At 41.2% G+C, this 21,329-nt stretch overlaps 1 long non-coding RNA gene across 1 annotated transcript in view; it reads right to left on the bottom strand.

Annotated features, from left to right (window-relative positions):
* Positions 1 to 2,592: 2,592 nt before the first annotated feature.
* The window catches only part of LOC136297037 (uncharacterized), a 38,104-nt gene continuing 19,367 nt past the window's right edge, over positions 2,593 to 21,329 (bottom strand). Inside the window, exons 3-4 of the long non-coding RNA XR_010723066.1 lie at positions 19,992 to 20,111; positions 2,593 to 2,769 (exon numbers count right to left, since the gene is read on the bottom strand). This is a non-coding gene — a long non-coding RNA (uncharacterized lncRNA). The remainder of the gene's footprint in view (positions 2,770 to 19,991; positions 20,112 to 21,329) is intronic.

Below are 21,329 nucleotides of genomic sequence, written 5' to 3'. Positions count from 1 at the left end.
ACAAGTGTTACCAGCAGCCAGCCAAGCAGAAAAAAAAGGCAATCCACTGATAGCAACTGCTGGCCCCCTCCCTCTTCTCTACTGACTCTATAATCAGGCTTAATGCACACAGCTTCTGCAAGCTATGGTTTTTAATGGACAGAGATTTAATAAATGGTGATTGAAGGTAAATCTACTTTAGAAGCAGCAGCCCAAAAGGTTTTTATTTGTGCAAAGCACAGGGCAGTCAGATGGAAATTGTTTTGGTATCAGTAGAAAGGCACATGAAAAGAGCAGATGGTCCTCAGCAGACCATGGGTTAGAGGCCTGGTGGAGCCCTAAAGAATAACTGCTGATGGCAAGTGTGCCTACACCAGGGCCTGGGATGAGAATGACAAGGTTTTAAAAGCAAACAACCCATAAGATCACCAGTTAGATTCTAAATAATTAGGGAATGAGGGTAGGTAAGGTGTGGTGTGTAATACCTTCATGAATTCTCACTAATATCTCAATGCATCTGTTCTGTACTATTCTGCCTAAAACGTGCAGAGTGAGAGCAAAAGGAGGTAGTTACAAGAGGGCAAACAAGAAATGAGGACAAGACAAGGTATTTTAAAAGAACAATGAAGTAATTATTGACTAGGAAATATCTAGTTGGCTCCAGAAGACAACAGCCAGGAATTTTTTACATAGTCTGGTTTAGAAAAAGACAATGGATGAGAGTGCTGAGAAAAGAGAGATCCATTTTGGAAAAATACACTGGGACAGCAGATTTGTAACTGTGAGGTTAAGCCAGAACCACAAACTTAGAGGATTTATTTAGAGATTCTTTCTTTTCTCTTGATTATATTTTTTTAAGTTTATCCCTTTGTGCCTCAGTAAAGTTGGCATAGGTGCCTGCTTGCAGCTGGTTAGAGGATGCACAAAAAACCATGCTCGAAAGCTAAAACAAAACAACATGGAAGAGACTGATAGACAGAAATGCACCCAATTTGTTGTTCTGGTCAGCAAAGACCGAAAATGGGGACATACTTTCAGAAACCAGAAATTTAGAAAACAAATCTATTCTTCAAAACACAGTGTAGAATGCCACTAAGTAATTAACTCAATTAACTCAGTCCCTTTGGATCTGTGATTCTAAGACATCTGAGCTCCCTGAAACTGTCCTTGGTGCATTTTAAGGACCACTCTGGAGTTTTACAAGTCATCAATACCAAAGGGACATTTGGATTCAAGAACCAGATGAAGGCAATCAGTGCAACAGAAGCTGCTGACTACTAACCCTAGCTGAAAAATCAGGCAACTAAGCTGATGTTCTTGCCCCCACTGTGTTTATACAAGGCTTCATGGGCCATTTCCACTAGATTGGGAAACAGAGACACGCACCATGCTGGCATTTTCAACAGCTCTGTGATTGAGAAGCACGAGTTTAATAGATTTTCCAAAAGAGCTTGTGGTTTTAGGAGTGTAGTCTCACATTAGGAAACCTTTTAAACAAATGTTATTATGAAGGTTCCTGTCTCATGTTGGAGTTTTCTGCTTCATCAGTTGAGCTGATTCAATGGTTTGTGTAGCCTGGATCAGATCTGTGTAACCACATGGTCTAAATCAGCACAGAGGGAGGAAAGCACAGTAATCTCTTGCCAAAGGATATTGTTGGACAACAAATGAGTATTTGGCACAGTATGGAAGTGAAAGACCTTAAACTGGTTCTGAAATGGAACAATTCATGACATGAAATTACACACCTGTCCATCATCCTCCATGTTTTGTAATGAAATCAAATTAGTCAACCTCTGATTATGAAAAAAACAAGAGCATACACTCCCATAAAGGAGCAAGCAGATTGCAGGCAACACCCTGTTTGCAAGATCCCCATCAAGGTCCTCGACAGCCTGATCCCTGGGAAAAGCAGGATGCAACCATTTCAAAGCGCACAGAAGTAACACACTAAGACATAAGTAGTTTTACATCTTACTGATACCACACCATGGGAATTCAACATCGCAGTCATGAACAGATCATGTCCCAAAGGCACTACCACAACGTGAATAGTTTGGTTAGAGACAACTGTAGTTGTTTCAGCCCATAGGAAAAGAAAACCCCAATGTTGCTCTTGCTGCTCATAGAGCTGTATTCTATGATATCACATCAGAGATGTTTGTTTAAACATCTCTGGTGTTTAAATGTTAGTTTAAAACAAAAAGCAATAGATTTAAAGCTTTGATCTGTAGCCCATCATGTTAGCTAAAATGTTTCCACTCACCCTAGCAGTCAAACTAAATATGGAAAGCAGCAGTCTGTAATCCAATGAACTTTATTTACACTGACAGGAAGGGGTAAGAGAGGCTTAGACCTCTGTAAAGACCTACATGTACAAGACATGTAGAATTAGGCCTTCCTTCACTTTGCATTTAATATGAGTAGTAAACTAAACACAAGTTTCTTTCACAGGCAATGGATTTTTAAAATCCACTTTTTTAAAATGGGATGCTTTAAAGAATGTTTTCTGTTAAAAAAGCATGCTAGTTTCATATCCTTTGACATTTGTGATACCATATAAAAATTTCAAGAGTCATGTGTTTAACTGAAAAACCAGTCTAGGGTCCACTATACACTCAACAGTTCTTGACTTTTTATTTTGCCTTCCTGAAGCAAGGCACAGACAGAATATTGCTCAGTGCTGATTACCTACCATGAGAATAAGCACTCAGGAGGTACTGGGGACGGCTGGTTGAAGAGTCGACTTCTTCTGTGAACTACATATCCTCAAAGCACTGCTGCAGCAACCTAGGCAAGAGCATATTTGGATTAAAAATGTAACAGTTTACACAAAAACTCAGCAAGTGACTGGCAGGTGACAGCTGGAGGGAAGAAGTTCCATGTTGTCAATTCTACACCTAAACTCAGAGGAAGACTGTGGGCCACTTTACGGTACTCTTACTTCAGCATTGTCTGCTTCTCCATTCTAGAGCCTTTCTTATTTAGCAACTGTCTGCCCCCTCTATTTCTCTTGCAAGGAAAACAGCAAGTTAAAAGAAAAATTAAAACAGTTCATGAAATGCGGACTGAAAAGGATAAACAAGTATACTCTGTGCCAGCGGGCCTGTAAATTGCCCACATCAGCACTCTCACATATGAGAAATAATCTGCACTGATCACATGAACAAGAAACCCCATGCTGGTAAATAACAAAACATATGCAAGTAATCTTATATCAATAACCTGCCAAGGGAGTAGAAACTCACCAGGTCACACTGTCACCTCAGCCTTGGAGGTGATCAACCATCAGCTTCCCTATAGTTGTAGAATCATAGAAGAAAAAAAATTGGATCAACTTGTGAAGCTCACCTAGTCTGACCTCCCATTCAAAGGAGAGACAACCTTGGAAGTTGGATCAAGTGGTCAAGGGCTTTGCCCAGCTGAATGCTGAAAACCTCCGAGGACAGTGTTTCCAGTCCTCTGGGTAAGCTGTTACAGTACTCCACCATTCCCCTACTGAGAGGATTTTTTTTCCTTATGTCCCTGTGGAATTTCTCTTGTTGCACTGGTTCTTCCGTCTGCAATAATGAGAAGAATCTGGCTCCATCTTTCCTGTAACACTCCTTTACTTAGTGAAAGACTGCAACTTATTTCTTCCTTAACTATCTTCTCCCCAGGGGAACAAGCTCTTCCAGCCTATCTTAACATCTGGGGCTTTCATACTCCAACCATCCTCCTCCCTAGGGCCCCTACAAAGATATTTGTCAATCCTGTACTCAGGGGCTCCCAAAATAAAGACAGTGCTCCAGACACAAACTCTTAAGTGCCAATCAGAGGGAACAAACATTTTCCTCGCACTAAGACAACCTTCAACACTGCAAGGACACTCTGCTGACTCACTTTCAATTTGCTGTTCACTGGGATTCCAAGTCCTACTAACAGAGAGGCTTTGCATTTGCCTTAGTAAACCTTCATTAAGCTTGTGTTGGTCGATCCCTCCAGCTCATTGGAGAAACAGCCCCCAGCTGTGCTCCCCTTGGTATAGCTGCAAATTTCCTACAGGTGCACTCTAGCCCATCTTCCAGGGTATCAAAGAACATTGGCCCATTCTTTATCACATTTTACCCACAAAGACCTATTCAAACTGAAAATTAAAAACAAACAAACAAAAAATGTTCATCTTAGCAGTTTAGAACGTGCTGAATTGAAGCACAGACAACTTTAGAGTTTGAATTTGTGACAGAGGGTGTTCCTTAGCTCCTGCTTTATTACAGCATCCTCAGACATCAGAAGAACAGTTTTACAGCAGGCAGAAGCCCACTGAACAGCAGGCTGAGCCAGCTGACAACTTCTTGCATACACAGGGCGAGCTGCCAGCTGTTTAACCATTTTCCATGTGGTTACATGATCACTGCTACTAACATTTGATTAACTGTGGTTGGATTGGCTTCATTTGACCACAGAACATCACAGTGAATTTTCTTCTCTAGGAGCTCTGTGGCTCCTTTCCCCTTCCTGAGTACATTAAAGGCTTGTACAGGCAGCATACAGCAATTTAGAGCACAATCAGCCTCCATCTCAGTCAGTAGGTGTTACATTAGAAATGGAAATGAAGACCTCACATCACAGAAGACGGTGTTGGGAGAGCGTTTTTACAGGAAAATTTGTCCAGCACTGCACTTTTGACATTACTGTGTTTTCAAACAGTATCACAAGAAGCTCAGGCTACTATTAGCAGGGACTTCATCTCTGATTAATAAAACTGAGTTACTTGGTTTCTTTCCCTGGTTTGAAACTACCTGGGATGGAAAAAATAGCAATACAAAAAAATGATGGCTGAGGACAGCACAAAATGTTATGTGCATTCATCTGTTCCTGTCCATAGTAGACAGTGTATTATACTTAGATTACACTGCCTAGAGCTTCATAGCTATTTCTGCAGCACCTCCCATCTTAACATTCAAGTGACTTGAACATTAAAAACCTGAACTTCAGCACCCTTGGGAAGCAAGGAAGCACTCTCCTCTCTAACAAATAAGGGAGTGGCTAAGATCTGTGTGATGTACAAAGCATGAACCTGCAGATGTGATGAACACCTTTCTTCCTTTTGGTTGGGTTCTGGTGTCCTCCCCCTCACCCACAGTCTGATGGCAGGGTTGATTTCCAGGAGAAAACCAGCCACAGCTCCCAGCTTGTCTGGGCTGCATATTTCCTCATCCATGAATTGCTCATGTACTAGCAGGGGATATGCACTAAGTATCATGAAGGCATTAAATAATACCTTCCATAGAAAGGGTAACAGACCCATGCTTCACACATCAATATAATTTTCTGCTTGTGCTCTCTTTCTCTTTTTTTTTCCTATAAATATTACCCAGAGCAGAACCAGAGTTCCAACATAATTTTACAGATGAGAAGCAGTATAATTGGTTGCAGGCTCCAATATTGATAAGACACTCGCTAATTTTGATTGCTTAAGCCCAGACAGTTCCTGACCTAATTTTGAAAATGCTGAAAAAGCAACAGCTCCTATAATAGCAAATGGAAGCTGCCACTTTTCTTCAATTCGGATTCTTGTTGCCTCAAATGACTTTTCAAAAACTGAAGCAGATGAAGACCTATCTTATCCAGCATAGAGGACTATCTAAATCAATCTTGGCATTTATGGAGATCTAGCCCATGGTTAATGGGTATTTCTGAAAACTCAGGCCTCAATGGTATATTCTATTCCATGTCCCCATGTACAATAATTTACTTCACATGCAAATTTCCTCCTGCTAGAATTAGAGAGCTAGTGACAGCTTCCTGCTGCTCTCAGAGAGGCAGAGCTGAAACCAGGACACTGGATTCCTTCACTATGCGATCACATTCACTTTCCAACCAAGCTGAAAGAGATGGTGGCACATTTAGAATCACTTGGGAGCAGTCTGACAAATCAGGCCCTTGTCTCATCCTAGAATTCTGCAAATGGATAGGTCTTCCAAGCTAAGAAAAGAAAATTGATTTGTTGACTTGTGTTTCTTTGAAACATGGGGGAGGTAAAACCTGAATTATAAAAACTAGGACTATGAATATAATAATAAGAAAAATTGTATTGGGACTGGACTTCATAACATTTAGTGTTTTAGGTACACTAAAACAGAATAAGCAAATTGTTATTCTGGGTACAAAGCTAAGCCTCTAAAAACATTCTCTGATTTCACTTCTACTTTAAGAATAATGACAACAAATTAATTACAATGATGTTCAGTCACAGCACACTCAGAAGTGACCTTCCTTTTAGACAGATAGCAAACCACAACTCTTTCCAGTCCACACGGTCATGGTAATAAAATAAATTAGATGACAGAAAGGATTACACTGCACTTTATGTGATTATTTTACAAGCCAGCTTTGCTGAATCTTCTTCCATTTTCTGTGCATCATCAGCCCTGAGAAAGGACTTCTCACTGGTCTCAGATTCATCCATGTGACAAGGCACTTCCTTGTCCTAAAGTAAAACACCTGTTAGCCTAGACTGACAAATGATATAAAGTACAGACAGAGTATTCACCCCACATGACCATTATGATCAGTTTGTCAGAATTATCAGGTCAAGATTTTTTCTTCATTTTCCCTATACTTTCATTACTTTCCAAGCACCCTGTTTCTATTCAAACAACTGGATGTCATAAACAAAATGCCTTTAAATATTGTTAAATATAGTTTGGAATGTTTTTTCCTGTGTCTTAAGAAATCTGAAACTGTCTGTACATCCATAGAGTTACTTTTGCTCTGTAACAAAAACAGAATGCTAATTCTGTTATTGGAGCCACAAACTGGAGCTAGAGGAGAGCACCAAGAAGTTTTATGGCTGGGCAGACTGGAAGGATGCCGGGGGCATCCTAGGTGTGAGCAGGGTCTAAACCTAGACCCAAAATGCAAACCAGACCGATTTCACAGGGAGAACCACTGTCATTGATGGTGGCCCCCCACTGAAGATGGGATTATTCAGGCTGTGTGACTTTAACCTATACTGCATAAACACAGGCAGAAATCAGCTTCAGCCTCACAATACCAAAAGCAAGTGGGGTTTTGACAGATTTCAATGAGAACAGGATCTCAGAAGAATTACACAAGGTTTTCATTTCATTTCATTTGAGTAAAATCATTGTTCCAGCATTCAATATAACACTTGTATCAATGCATTACCATGACTCAAACAAAGCTGGTTAAATAAATCCAGAACATTTCCATATCTATGAGCAACTAAAGGCTGCAAGAAAGAATGTATCTTACTAAACTAATTACAGAGGACTTGAAAGGGTAGTGAAGAAAAAGAGAGAACTGAAAAATTAGAGCATAAGCAAAATGAGTAATTTAATGACAAGTAAGCATGGAAGCCTTGAACTGCCCCACTCGAAAACAACCCACAAAACTCCACTGATCTGAGAACTGAGCAAATGAAGTTGTAGCTCTGGAAGTCGCTTATTTCTGCTTCCCACCACAAGCCAGTAGCTGCAGCTGATGACAAAAAGCCTGCTCCCTGCTTGGGTAACCAAGGAATGTCTGAAGAGCAAATGTGCTGGAAGCTCTGCTAAATATTCAACATACTAAACGATGAAACAAGGCTTCCTACTGTGCCAAGGTAGAAGTAATTGGCTCCCACTAGGAAATAACTGAATCGCTATCAACTCTGAAAACGGGGAAGGACAGACTTCCCTGAAATGCTGTGGTAATGTATCAATTCTCTAATTCATAGCACTGGGTTCGGTTGCAAAGTTCCAAGCGCAGAATGCCCAGTCCTGCATCCACCGCGTGGGATCCCTTGGAAGTGCTCCCACTGCCCAAAACTCGGCATTTCTCCCGCACGGCCGTTCGGGTGCCAGCAGCGCCACCTGGTGCTGCTTGGCAGCGCGTGTTTCCTTGGGAACACACGGGATTTTCTCGTGGAGTATTGCCCGTCCTCCCCCCAGAAATACAACCATGGCTAATATTTAATACATTGGCATGCGGAAAAGGTCAAATATGTTCATTGTTGCGCACAATTAATTGTCCAGAAGAGGTTTAAAAACGTCTCTGTGTGAAAAGGAATTTAATCGGCCACTGACCTTTCCTAAACCCTGGTGTACTGCTATTGTACACCATGATGTTGGCTCTGATTGTGAAAAATACTTTTCAAATGAAAAAAGTAAATAAAATACACAAAAGAAATTTGGACCAATTAGCAGTAATGGTAACTGAAGCCTAGAGAAGGCCTAGAAATGTGCATATGGATACATTTTGGTGCCAGAAGAACAAGACAGTATGAAGGATGAGTTAGCTTTAAGATAACTGTAAAGATAAGATGTAGAACAGGTTTCAATGTAAAGTAAGGGACTGAGAATCAGATATTCTCTTCCTGTCTCTGATTTTCTATGCAACCACGTGCAAGTCACCCCATATCTTGAATATCTTGCGTTCTCTACCCGAATAAAAGAAGCAATCATATAAACCTATGCGAAGACACTGAATTCCATTATATTTGTAAAATCAGTTGGAGTTCTTTGACAGATACAAGTATGATTATGGTTTGCAAAGTGCTTGAGCAAACAATCCCTACATTTTTAAAGAACATTCCCAGCTGTACTGACAAGCCCACAGTTCTTTTTGATAATGGGTTCAAAGTTTTGATAGATGTTTTAAGTGCTTTCCCAAAATTAATGAAACTTTTTACAGAAGAGAAGAGAAAGAAAAACCTCAGCTGAACTCCAAAGGATGCTAATTTAAAAGGAATGGCTACAAAACCCTGACATCTCATTTTAGAGTTCATCACCAGTAGAAAGAAAAGGAAGGAGAAATACAAACATGATACTATGACTCCGCTTCTCTGCATTATAACTCTACCACTCAGAGGCTTCTTTATATCAGTTAAATTTACCCATGATAGATGATGCAGTCCAGAAACAACTCTAGCACACCTCAGCAAGCAGTGAATCAGCATGTTCTAGGTGGGTGGCCTTGTCTGACAGAGCTTAGCACCTGTCAGTGTATTGCTGGTCCCTATTTATTGTCATTGCATAACTCACAGAGTCCTGTGACATTCCAGTGACTTTTGCCACTATGCTGGATGTTTTCTGACTGTAGTGTTTCACCTTCTGTTGACCAATATTTGTTAAGAAAGGGGCATTAAACCAGTAAAACCTAATTAAATTGGAGAAGATTTGAAAACACCAGTCAGGAGAAAAATCCATTGCTCCCATCTGCCTTTGAGACACCAGATAAAAAAGTAGCCGTGCTTTTTGCTGCCAGTCTCTGTAGAGGAAGGGGGCAATCCCTTAAAGTTTTCACTGATTTCCTTGGGATTGCCAACAGGAGCTGCTGTAGTGCTTATGCCAGAGAAAGACACCACCACATACTCTCACTCACAGGCTGTCAGGAGCACCTCATCCCTCTTATCTGTTGATCATGACATCAGCTGCAGTTCATGCTCAGTGGTGAGATGTGCCAAGTTAATCACTGGAAACAAACAGCTTCTGGGCAGCTACAGATCAACCAGCAACACCCAGACCTGAGCCACCAACCTGCCACGCTGAGAGGCAAAGAGAAGTTACCTGTGACAGACCAATTGGCCAGATGTTGGTCCAGGGGCAATTTTAGAAACCCCACCTTTACCAGCTCCATCAGTGACAGGCTCTCCATTTCTGCTAGGAACATTTATCACCGCAATACCTTCCAGCTGACCAATGCCTGCCACACAGATCTTCAGAGATCTGACAAATGATGGTGGATTTCCTTTGCTGCTACTTAAATTTCAAAAAGTAACACTGATGAGGGGGTACACAAGGGGGTTGACAAGGACCTCACTTTTCCCTCCTTCACAATCCCTTTTTCAAAGTTGGGATCACAAGTCAGCTCTGTCTCTCCAGACTCCAAAGTCTCAGAGATACTAATAAAGACAAAAACTGCTCCAAACCGCAAATGCTGGAATCAAATGAGCAAAGCAAGACAATCAAACACTGCAGTCCCAGCTGACCTTGCAGTAATAGGATCACACCAAGATTAGTCTATGTCATAGATTAAGCCCACCAAAGTAAATTAATCTTTTTGCAGTCAGCTAAGACTATATGTTTACTCACTAAGCTGGGAAAAACTCAGGAGTGTAAAATGTTTATCAGCTACAACAGGCAATCTAGACTAGCTACATGCATATTTAGCACAATTATTGCTGCAACACTGACTTTAAGGTGCCTTCGGAAAGGAAAAACTCTTTAAACAGGTTTTTAAACTATACTGTTTGACTTATGAAATTCTTAGACTCTACCACTTCTCATTTTGACAGTCAACTTTTTGTCTGAGCAAAGCAGCGCAGGGAGCTTGCAGAAGAGACATCCTGCACACCACCAAAAAGACGCCTTGCAGGCAGCGGGACAGCCTTCCTTTGGCTGGCAGAGCAATGTTCCAGTCTGACTGCAAACAACAGGAAGCTCTGTGCTGTGGCAGCTCTGAGAAGGAGCAGCATAACCACTGTGCTTCCCTGCCCATGAGCACAGCAGCTGGTGACTGCTTAACTTCACTGTCCCAGCCTCTCCTGCCCCACACCAGCCCCTGAGCCACCACTGATGTTTGGGGTTTGTTTCCTGCCAAACACCACTGAACCACATCTTGTCCAATCAGCAAGAGTAATGGCATTTGTCCATCTGTCCATCCCCTTTGCCCAGGGACTGAGGTAGAGCTGGAGGCATTTTCTTCCTCACAGGAAGCCCCTTTCTGGTGCATACATCACCCTTTTCTAGAAAAATGATTCTATCAATCTGCACATCTTTAGGAACTACCCACGTTGCCACCTCAGTCCAGGCTGCTCACACTCATTTTTGCAGACTTCTGTCCTTCACCTCTCTTAATTAAAATGTATTCCAGGGGCTCTAGTTTGAATTTTCATCAAAACATCAACATATGACTGAAAGAGGGGGACTGGGGGAATTACACAGAAATAAACCATGTTTTGGCAGGGTTTCCCCACATTCCTTTGTTTTTCTACTCATGGAAACAGTCACAGCTCAGTGTCCCCTGATAACATGGCCTGACAGTTGTACCTGGGAAAACTGGGCAACCCAGATGCTGAGCTGACAGCCCCTGCTTTACTGAAGGCACAGTGTAAGTGCCACCAATACCAGGCTGTGCAAACCCCTGGACTGTCACCACTGCAGAAGCACCAGAACAGCAATGTCCCTGCCTGTGTGGCAGAGTTCCACATGGCACCATCATACTCTGCTACTGCTGCTGAACTTACCAGGTTGTCTCAACAGATGAAAGTGCAAAATTTCAAATTAACACATCCACTTGGTTACAAACATACATACATGGATGTCCAGTCAATATATACCTGATTATTAGTGCACCCAAAGTAGCTTTCCCTACGTGTCCTCAAAAAATTTCATCTTCACATGCTCCAGAACAACAGAAATAAAATGAAATGAAGGCTCCTTGAAATATTTTTAAGTGGGTACTGTCTTGAGACAAAATTTGTAGATAATGAAATCCAAGACTAGCTTGACAGAAGACGAAGAAAGATTCTTGAGACAAAATTTGTAGATAATGAAATCCAAGACTAGCTTGACAGAAGATGAAGAAAGATTCTTGACTATGAAAACAAATTCTAGTTCATCAAGAAGTACTTTTTTGTGCTGTGCAATAGAACATTTCAGATTTTTCTTCCTGTAGCAATTACTGCAGCTTTTGGGGCCCAATCCTTCCAGGTGTTAAATTCTCCACATAAAATTTACCACAGTTCAGAAACAAAAGCAGTGCATATTTTAGGACTTAGGGAGAGTTAAGCATAGATTGGCTTTATGCCAGCCCTCTGCAGTAGGCTGAATTCCACCTTTAATGAATTTGATATGAACTAGGCTTCTCCAGGATCTGTAAGTTTGGGCCTACTGCTAAATTAGAAAACTGTAGTTACCTTGTTTCATTGCAGCCAACCAATTCTCAGCATACACACATTTGAATCAGAATTTTGACATTTGTTCTTGGAGGCAATAAGCAGATTAAACAGAACTCAGTGAACACTGAAGATCTATTTTATCAGGACACACCTAGTTGTAAATTGTGGCTGAAAAAAAATTTCCACACTGAACAAGGATGAAACATGGTGATAAGGAAACTTGAATGACTGGTATTTATCAAATGAAATCTTGGCCTCAGCTTGATGGAAAAGGTTTTAAATTAGTTGTGATAGCAAGTAGTTTCAAGCAAGTCTGACAGCTGGCTTCAATGGAGTCAAGACTGAAAGAAAGCAGTTGCAGCTTTGAACACATACATATGCTATGAGTCCTGCTGACTATATCCCTGATGGACCACCTTTGCAGACACTTTCCTTGATAATGCATTACTCTTGCTCAGCTTAAGCCATATTTTATCCAAGCTGTCCTTGCAAGATGGATTCTTGGAAGAACTATGTTTGCCTACAACTTACTTATGAATTTTTAATTTCCAAACTTGTGTGGTCTGATGAAAGGGTGAAGGCACATGGTGGTATCATTCAGCATGGTATTACTAGCAGAAAACTGTACATCAAGCGAGATCTCTGCAGCAAAATTAATAAGAAATTCCAAGTAGAAAGGTAATTCAAAGAATTTCCCATTGAGACCCTTGAAACTGGCAGCTAGGGCTGTAAAGAGAATGTCTGAGCTGTAGTTTATATTTATGACACACGTGGTTGCATGAATACCCAGCAAAAGAGTGAATCCTCACAAACAAAAGCAGATGACCATAAGACTGAAGTTTTATTGCTGCCACTGAACTCTCCTTGGAGTTGCTACTTCCATATTCACCAGTGCTTCTCAGCTGCTGTGCACTGAGTCCCTGCAAAACTCCCAAGCTCTCATTTCAGAAAGAGTCAGGGCTAGGCAATTTCTCATCTCAGCCACTCAAGGCCCAACTGATGACTAAGTCCATGCCAAGCTCCATTTCAGCAGCCCCATAATCAATACAGATATGAAGAAAGCTACTCTATTGATCTAATTTGATTTTCTGTTTTGTGTACATCTCAAAGTAACTGTGATCATAACAGATGCCAGTGTGGTTGGTAAAGTAAGATGAACTACAAATGTTCAGAGCTCTATCCCTTTGCCTCAGATCAAGGAGCACTGGAGAGAAAATCATGACAGTGAAACAAAAATAACACCAGTTAAACAAAATCAGGTAATTTGGAATCTTTGCCTTGCATCATGCTTACAGCATCAAGCATTTTTCATTCATCATCTGTTTCTTCTACTGTTCTGTGTATCTGTAATGTTTTGTCCTACAAGTACAATGAGTACTAAAATCCCTGAACTTCAATAAAGCATTTAACAAGTATATAACAAAACATATACGTACCTTTGTACTTTCTCCTCAAGCATCTGTCAGATGGCTAAAAATTTACTTTCATTATTCATTTTGAAGAAAAAGAACCCCTCTCTTCTATTAAAGACAAGATAGAGAATGTCTTGATATACAGAAATATTATGGTACTAAAAGAAGTGCTCATATTTAAACTCCTTAGGATGAAGAAGTATCAGAAGACACACCGGAAGAGATAACCACCTCTTGGGAGGAAAACACAGGCAGCTCTCATCTCCCTGAAGGCAGAACGAGCCTGATTTAGCTTTCTGCTTTACAAAAGATCTTTGACCCAAGCAAATGGCCACAAGAACAGTGGTAAGAAAAGATGACCACATTCATTTCCTCATCTGTATCAAATTTGCACCCATTTATCTTCCTTGTTTCCTTAACGTTGAAAAATGAGAAGCACCTACCTTGTCAGACTTGAAGAAAGCACCACATTCTTGGGGTGTGTGTTAATCAGACATAGCAAGATAACGTTCCATCTAAAATCAAAGTATTCCCCATAGCCTTCAGCATGTAGAGGTTCTTTTAGCTCTGGTAGAGGATGTGCAAAAGTCCACTCAGGGTATTACTAAAGACTAATTCCTAATTCCCTTGAGTAAGCCTGCTTGCTGCTATGGACTACTACAGGCTTTATTCCTATTAGAGACTTACCGGTTGCCAAAGGTGACAGTGCTGTGTCACAGATAATCATGAAAGTGATACAGGAAAGGGTTTCTGAAAGTTCAGCTTTGAATAAAAAGATCCAAATTTTAAGTCTGTAGCTGTTTAAGCCTGAGAATGAAGCAGGTATGTATGTTTCACTTTTCCAGTATTAGCTGATAGGCAATAAGGTCATGTACCCCTTCCACTCACAAGCCAAACTGCCACTCGAAGAATCAATGACAGCAGATGGGAGCAGGCTGATACCACTCCCCAGATGGCAGCAATTATGAGAAGGTCAAGCCATGTTAGAAAAAGCAGTGCTTGTGTTCAGTGTTCAATTTTGGGTGCAGGCCATCTAATCTTTTCTAACCATGTAACTTAAGAGCCAAGACTGGTTACCAAACAAAGGAACAAATTCCAGGAGGGGTTAACACCTGTAACTCCACCCAGAGCAGGAACAAGAACAATGATACTGACTGCAGACATTGTTTGATGTTCTCAATACTTTAAAAGAAACCAATTCCTCACAACCCGACTGTAACCAATATGAAACTCCCACCAACTACCTGGAAATGCCACTAGTCAGTAAGGCACTGTCCAAGGCATATATGAGCATAGGCATGAATTTAATGACATTCTGCATCACAACCTGTGTTTCTGTAAGGGAAATTCTGTATTTTATGTAAATTTTGACAAAAACCTAAACGAGGCATTTTTGGTGCAGGCTGACCTCTCCTGTGGTGGTGTTTGGTGTTTAAACAAACTATTTTGTGACATTTAGCTTAGGTAACACAAGGCAATCTTTGCAGGACAGAGTGCCAGATAAGAAGCTGTCTTGCAAATAAACCTTCCATTTTGTTTAGATTTGTAAGGAAAAAAGATTAATGTATTGGGCAGGTGGGTTGTCAAAGAAGTGACAAGAGAGGCATAGAAGTTCTCAAAGTCTACCAGTAGCCACTGAGTTCTTATCTAAAAGGCACAGAATAATACCTGTGTGTAACTGAAATTACTCTGTTGCCTGCTATTTTTGAAACAATGCTTTAGTTCCCATAACTAGCAACCCATTTAAAATTAGTCCACTTAGTAATTATCTTATTTAGATTTCACTAAACTACCTTCGGAGTCCTATTTTCTGCACAGCAGCACATGCCATAAAAGACAGCATTACACAGATTTGTACACTGCTCTAAATATAACTAGCTGCAGTAGTTTTGTGTGTCCTAAAAACAACCAGAAAGGCCGTAATTAATTCAACAGCAAACAAACCTTTAATGATTCTTTACACTTCATGGCATCCTGGAGATGGTTGCTCCTACCTGACTGCTCACAGTGTGATAACACACACCGAGTCCTTCTGGTTTAGGCACGTTTCCCTTTTTTCCCCCACTCTGCCGCGTGTGCAGCCAAGCTTCCCCACAGCATTCCCAGCAGGAGGCTCCGGCAGATGGCGCGAGCAAGCCGCCTGCGAGCAAGGAAAGGCAGCTCTGCAGAGGGCCTGCGAGCTGCCTCTGCGCACCTGTCAGGTTTTCATGTCACCGTCACAGGTTGCCAGGGGTGTGAATTCCCTCCTTAAGTATTTACCAGTCCCAGATGTTACTTAACTGCAAAAACATGGATCTATCTTCATCCAAAAGGAAGGTGAAGCGACACATTTCATTGAGGCCAATCTGGCAGCAACTCCCAAAGACAAAGAAACAGGTCAGAACAGATCTGATTCACACCCCAGAACAAGACTCAAGAAGGACATGAGGATTGTGGGAGAGAGAAGAGGATCAATAACTCGAATTTCCAGAGGATCCTGAACTTTTTATTGCAGAATGAAAGCAAGCTTCTATCAGCGAAGCGGAAGTAACACATTCTCTGGAAGTTTTAGTTCCTTGGTTGCCTCCTCAGCTACCGTGATCCTTTTCTTAGGATGCTGGATTAACAGCACAGTATTAGCCAAATGCAATTGTCATTTTTAATCTGCTTTTCTTCAGAGTCTTTAATAAAGATCACAAACTGAAAAAAATTCTTGCTGGAACACTGGCCTTTAAAGGGAGCCTCTGAAAGTGGGAGCTAATTTCAGTCAAAAACACTATGTCCCTCTACCTAGCTAAATTTGAGACTGTGTAACAGGTTCAGTCAGATAATGTGACCCCATAAGATGTATCTTCATCTCCCTGTACAGAACAGACTATAGCCCTGCTCTTCATTTACTTCCCTTTCAGATCTGTTGGGCCATGCACTGAGATATGCCCAAGAGCAACTGTGAAGGCTGGAAGGTCACAAGCAAAATGTGGCCAACAGACTACACATTACTTGCCTCAAAAACTCATGGCGGAAGGCAGATTCTAACACATCCATTTTTTTCACCAGAAGCAGACTGAGAAAGAGACTCTTGGGGATAGTTTTCCAAATTAATTTTCAGGTAACATAATGTTTTGAGAATTTTACTTTTAATACAAGCAAAATTCTACCAGCTGGTGAGGGAAATGCTGTACTCACTGAAGTGAGAGTAATGTAATTACAATCAGTTGAGACAGTTTGTGGATACTGATCTATTTGAACTACATGCAGTTGGGCTGTCAGCAATGCAAAAGTAATTGATATAGCAAAATATAGGCAATAATAAATTAATAAAGCAGATAAAAATTATTAAGAAAAAGCTACTGTTACAATAAAACTACATTTTACAGGACCAAAACAAGAGCTCTGGCTAAGAATCTACTGCCCCTCTAAGGGGCTCTGGCACAAAGAAAACTGCTGAAACCAGAGTAATACAATTAGCAGCATCTTGTTAGAAAATCAGAGTTACAGCTGGTAATAAGGGAGCTTTAAAACTATTAACTTCTGGAAAATAAGGAGATTTATAGCTACCATAAAAGACAATTGGTTCACTGCTATTGTAAGCAGTATCAAACCCAGGCATTAATGCTAAACTACAACTAACCTGAAAAATACAAGATTTTAATGGAGGCTTTGCTTTTAATTTGTTAAACTAAAAAAAAAAAAAAAAAAAAAAAAAAAAAAATTATGAACATTCATTTTTGGGTTTGGTTAGTGTTCACAGACTCAGAATGCCCAGCCCACTGCTTAGGATGCTGGGCAAAAAGTAATTAAATAAATTAATATACTTAGGCCCTCAAAGTCCCAGAACATTTGCCAATTCCCAGCAAGGCTTTCAGAACGTTCTAGCTCCCACTCTGGTCCATCAACCTCCCCCCAGCTATTCTTCCTCCTTACCAGAAGGGAAGCAGGTGCTTCACTGCATCGGGTGATTCCTAAGCCAGAGCCATCTCTGTGAGCAAACCCTACTGACACAACCACGTAATCCTACTTCCGAAACCCAGGGCTACCTTCTAGGCAGCCAGCCCACATACCAGCTCTCCTGCTCAGTGCTTTTGTTCTTAAGCTTGATTAGGGGACAAGAATTTTTAAGTACCTGTCTTCCTCATCTGCTGTGAACAGACCCTGCGAAAGTTCAGGGTGTTCCAAGCAGAAGGGAGCCGGAGCACACCGTGTTCGTAACACCTCCAGTGGGGCCATGGCACAGCACAGTATGGCAGATATGCTGGCACAGAGCCACCAAGTTTTCTAAAAGGGTCCAAGGAACAATCAGACAAAGGCAAATAAATGCCTTCCTTCTGTAAAGGGTCTTCTTAAGGGACAGTTTCCACTTGCCTTTCCTTTTATGCTGCCAACACAGTACTGAGGCAGAACCTATGTAAAGAGAGCTGATCTCACAGTCACGTTATAAGATGCCTTTGCTGGAAATGAGGTGAAGCGAAGATTCTGAGATGTCCTGAAGGGTTTTGGGGAGTTTGGACAATAACTGATGCCTTTTTCGTAAGCACTGAGCCAATTTCTTAACACTGAACTTGAATAGGGTGGGCCTCTCCTGTGGTGAGGCAGCTTGGCCATCTCAAATGGCTGACACAGGAAACAGGGACACAGGCAGTGGATTGTTTGCTCCTTTTCCTCCCTGTAAGATCCCTCACAGCCACTATCTGTAGCACCGCTGCAGGACAGCTTTCCCTGCCATCCTGAGCACAGCCCAGTGAGTGACACAGGTAAACCATGTACAGGAAGTGTGGTGTGATGCCTGCCCTCATCTCCTCTAGTAGCTCATGACTGAGCTCAAAAGTAGTAGGGTAAACCAGAGAGAAGAAAATAGCTCTGCCCCCTACACATTAATTAGCCCTCAAATCTCTGCAGTGTCTCTCTTTGGACAACTCCAGAGGTTTTAATCTATGTTAGGAACTAACTGAAGTAGTGAGGAAAGATTCTCACCTATTTACCCAAGGAAAAGGCGCATGAGAAGAATGAAGTCAAGTAATGCACAATATATTGGTGGCTTCTGAGCATCCCAGTGACAGTTCAGGTGCCAGGGACAGCACGACAGGACACGATGTTGTTATCTATGTCACCCATGAGATATACTCTATGTACTGTAAATCTCCCTAGCTGCTGAAGCTGTCTAGAATCATAGAAGCAGAAAAGGATAACTTAAGTCATCTTCCCCCTTGCTGGATTGTGGGTCTTGTGCTCTGCTTCTTACAGCTATGTCCCAGTATGGGCCAAAACTGACATTCTAAAAAACATGACTATCAATTAAAAGGTAAAGGGAATAGTGAAGGGAATCCCACTGACAATGTTTTGTTTTCTGTGATGACACATTTTTTTAACAGTGCTAAACAGAAGTTTTTGCAATAAAGAAGTTTTACTGTGACTAGTACTAGAATTAGAAGAAGAGGAAAAAAGGTATCCTCATTTGAATTGGTCAGACTCATTGTTTTATGAATTCAGCTATACAACCAGCTAACTGACTATTTCAGTCATGAGCTGTGGCTGAAATGGGATAATTATGAATTCAGGCAGGCCCACTTATATAGAGGAAACAGACTTCTGCACTTTTTGTATATAGTTTGTAATTCAGAAATGAACAGACAACTGTGTGCAAAGTCTGGTTCTCCTGATCTCACACTGATGTCAGTTCCAAAACCAACATTTCCTTCATTCAAATTCCTTGAACACGGGCCTACTTTCCATATTTGTATTCAGAACAAAAAAAGTTGGAACAAACATAAGAACACTATACAGCAGGTGTTGTGCAGCTCAAGATCTTAGTTCCTACTGGGATAGGTGGGGTTTTGTACTTTCATTGTGCTGTTAAGTTTACATGAGTCATTGCCTCACCTCTTTCCTGCCTTATACTGTACCAACAGGCATGTGGAGGTTGGACCATGTGTGTAGTTAAAAGAAACTTGAAGAGTCCCTGCAGAGATACACGTGTAGCTGGAGACATTGCTAATCTTGATTTTGAATGGCAATATAACGGGAGAAGAACAGCTAACACTAACGAATCCCAGAAAAGCCAAATGAACTAACCAAAAGTACTCTAGCTACTCTGAGTGCTGGCATTCCCACAGTTACTTGATAGCCAAGGCAAAATAAATAATCAGCCATTTTTTTTCCCCATTAATCTCCTGGGAGGGGGAAACAGGAAGGGAATGTAAGTTGTCTTCGTGGAATGTTGTCAGATGAGAATTAAAATTCCAGTCTTTACTGAGGCCTCTGCTGGAATGTGCAAAACACTGGGTACATTCCCCCGTGCACATACATACTTTATGTTTTATTTTTCCATGGCATGCTGCTTTAAAGGCTCACAGCGGCATTCTTACTTGGTTTCTCAGTAATCTGGGTACATAAACACAGTGACATTCAAAGCTGCTCTCCTCACCGTGGTACCTTGGCTGAAATAGAAGCTGTTTCACACAGGAGTGAGACACATCTGAAAGTCCATGCTGGGACTTAGAGGAAGTTGATGTTTAGTAATCTTGAGGTTTAGTCTGCTGCCTCCACCAAAAGCTTCTCAAACACACTACCAGCAATGGCTTAGCAAATCTTCAGTGGTCAGCAGTGGGACAGTGTGAGGCCCGACAGCTCTAATTTCACTTTCAAATAGTTAGAACTTGGCTTATGCACTAAACCACCACTGTTAATATTAACCATCTATCACACCGTTGATTGCAGCTGCTACCCAAAGCACTTACCTTTCACAAACAATAGGATATTCTTTGTAGGGAGAGAAGAGGAGGAGAAGAGGAGAGATGCAATTTTTCTTGCCATGGCAATTTCCCAGAAAATGTTTGAACATCACAGAGAAGTAATGCCTGTGGAGGGGACAAACACATCCCTTCAGAAGAGGAGAGTTCATAACAGAATTATATAAATGTTTTTCCTAACACCAAATAAATAAACTATACAGGCCAATCATTTTAGGCAACTATTCAATGAATTATAAAACCACACTGTTCTATAATGAAATCAGATGCCAATTACTTCAGTCTTTTTACAGTCCTTTCCCACTCAAGTCAGAGGCAAATTTCTAGGACAATTATGAATGGACACTTGGAGCCAGATTTGTTCCAGCACTTTTTTTTTCAATAGATGCTTCACGATGGAGACAATACTTTAAAAAATATCACTGTATACCTTAATACTATTTGCTTTGCTGTAGATGTTTGAGATGTGCAACTCTGAAAATCCCACTAAATATTATCTGAACTTCTAGGAGCTTAAATACCTTTGAAGAAATGCATTCCTGCATGAAATTCAGCCTGTGCTGGGGCCAGAAGAGGATTTTGCCATCTCTGGTGACAGCTAAGGTATACTGAGGCTTTGTGATGTACTGAGCAATGAATCTCCTCCTGATTACTCTCTTTGAAGTTGCACATGCTTTGCTCTCTAAAACTCAGATCACAGAGTACAGCTTCTGTATGTGAGATGAACAGAATAGCTGACAGTACAGAGCCAGGCTGTACATAACAAACAGCAACTCCTCCTCATGACACTCAAATACTGTATTCCTGGAAGCCCCACAGTGCCAAAAGAGATTCCTCTTGCATGGGAACTTTCCAGAGACCTCAAGCAAGGTCCAGTTAGCTGGTGACAGGGCTGGTGACACAGAGTCCTGCCCATGTACCTTATCACTGGCTGGAATGAGTCCTTAGTCACTACCTGCAGTTTCTGTTGGACTCACTGATGGCAATTAGGCCAACAGTTGAGTTTAAATTTTAACTTATAAGTAATAAACATTGCTTTTCTAAGAGTAGTTCAAGTACAGTCCAAATTTCATACGGAAATCTCTATTTTCCAATGGGAGAAGAGCTTCTTGGGTTGGACAGCACTGAGCACATTCAAGACAGCACTGTGCTCCACGTGACTGTCACCAAGTAACATCAATCAATGAACTCCATGAGCACAGACACTGACAAAGTCAGTTTTCTGTGGCCCTCATGGCTGCATAGCTCATGACACAGGCTCCCTGTCACAGAATTATTTGGTCTCTTCCAGCCTACTATGCTATTCAGCCTAGTTTCAGACAGTTT

The sequence above is a fragment of the Chamaea fasciata genome, unplaced genomic scaffold (genome assembly GCF_029207755.1).
Source record: "Chamaea fasciata isolate MVZ Bird 193981 ecotype frontalis unplaced genomic scaffold, bChaFas1.0.hap1 SCAF_14, whole genome shotgun sequence".
In the NCBI taxonomy this organism is placed as follows: Eukaryota; Metazoa; Chordata; class Aves; order Passeriformes; family Sylviidae; genus Chamaea; species Chamaea fasciata.
Note: the sequence above shows the minus strand (reverse complement) of the source record. Positions and strands in the feature narration are given on the sequence as shown.